The following is a 1230-nucleotide window of genomic DNA, read 5'->3' on the forward strand; positions in this document are numbered from 1 at the left end:
CCTACAGAAGAGTCAGTTCACAGGCTGCAAAGCAGGTCTGCAGGTGTCTATCTTTCTCTTCCCCTCTCTGTCTTCCTCTCCTCTCTCAATTTTCTCTCTGCCCTATCCAACAAGTACTACATCAACAACAACAATAACTACAGCAATAAAACAAGGGTGACAAAAAGGAATAAGTAAATAAATATAAAAAATCAGATTCTTGTTGTATCCCCATTATGCTCTCTCTCCATACCTCCTCCCTCCCTTCCCCCTCCCCTCTCCATGTCTTACTGTTTGAGAATCCCCAAACTGGGTAGCAGGAAAGAGTCCACCAGGAGTGATGGTCTGGAATTCACTGTGCCTGATGATACAATTAGTGGGAGACAGATAGGATACAGAGAGATAGAGAAATAAATGTATTCTGGCACATCCTCTCCCTCCTCCACCACTGCTGACTCCCTCTTCTGCCACTTCTGGTGCTGCTTGTGTGCTGGTTTGGTGTGGACCTGGTTCCTCTTTTGTGAAGAGTCAAGTGAGGAGACCCTGGAGTTCACCATACCTGACGAAAACCCAAGGAAGGAGTCAAGACTGAGAACAAGGACCACATTAATCTGAAGGTGGTGAGTCAGGATGGTTCGGTGGTAATGTTTAAGATTAAGAGGCAGACACCACTTAGTAAGCTAATGAAAGCCTCTTGTGAATGGCAGTGATTGTCAATGAGGCAGATCAGATTCCGATTTGACGGGCAGCCAATCAATGAAACAGATACACTTGCACAGTTGGAAATGGAGGGTGTAGATACAATGTATGTGTTCCAGCCCCAGGCAGGAGGTGTCTACTAAAAAGGGACCCTGCTACTTTACTCCAGAGCTCTGTTCCTTCAGACCAAGAAGACATTCTCAATTAGAAAACCACAATTTGGTTCCACCACATCCTGAAAAAGGAGAGCAGGAAGGGATCAGAGGAGGGTCCTTTGGGTGCTCCTACATGGTGCTAGAAAGCGCCTGAGGTGGTGGTGAGACTGCTTTGTAGTCAGTCACCTGTCTTCATGTAATGAAAACATTTACACATGTGCCCACAGCTAAACTGTAAATCATCAATGCCTGTCAAATGAAGATGATAGCAGTGAACATAATAGAATAATGTTTAAAGATGAGACATATACTACACTTCATCCAACACCAAATGTCTGTGCCTACCTGTGCTCAAATTAAATGCCAAAGTAATCAGAAAGCTACAACAGTTAGTTGA

General features: G+C 44.4%; 1 pseudogene; it reads left to right on the forward strand.

Moving 5' to 3' along the window:
• Positions 1 to 542: 542 nt before the first annotated feature.
• Positions 543 to 864, forward strand: LOC132541469 (small ubiquitin-related modifier 2-like; annotated as a pseudogene).
• The last annotated feature ends 366 nt before the right edge of the window (positions 865 to 1230 follow it).

The sequence above is a fragment of the Erinaceus europaeus genome, chromosome 11 (assembly GCF_950295315.1).
Source record: "Erinaceus europaeus chromosome 11, mEriEur2.1, whole genome shotgun sequence".
Taxonomy (NCBI): domain Eukaryota; kingdom Metazoa; phylum Chordata; class Mammalia; order Eulipotyphla; family Erinaceidae; genus Erinaceus; species Erinaceus europaeus.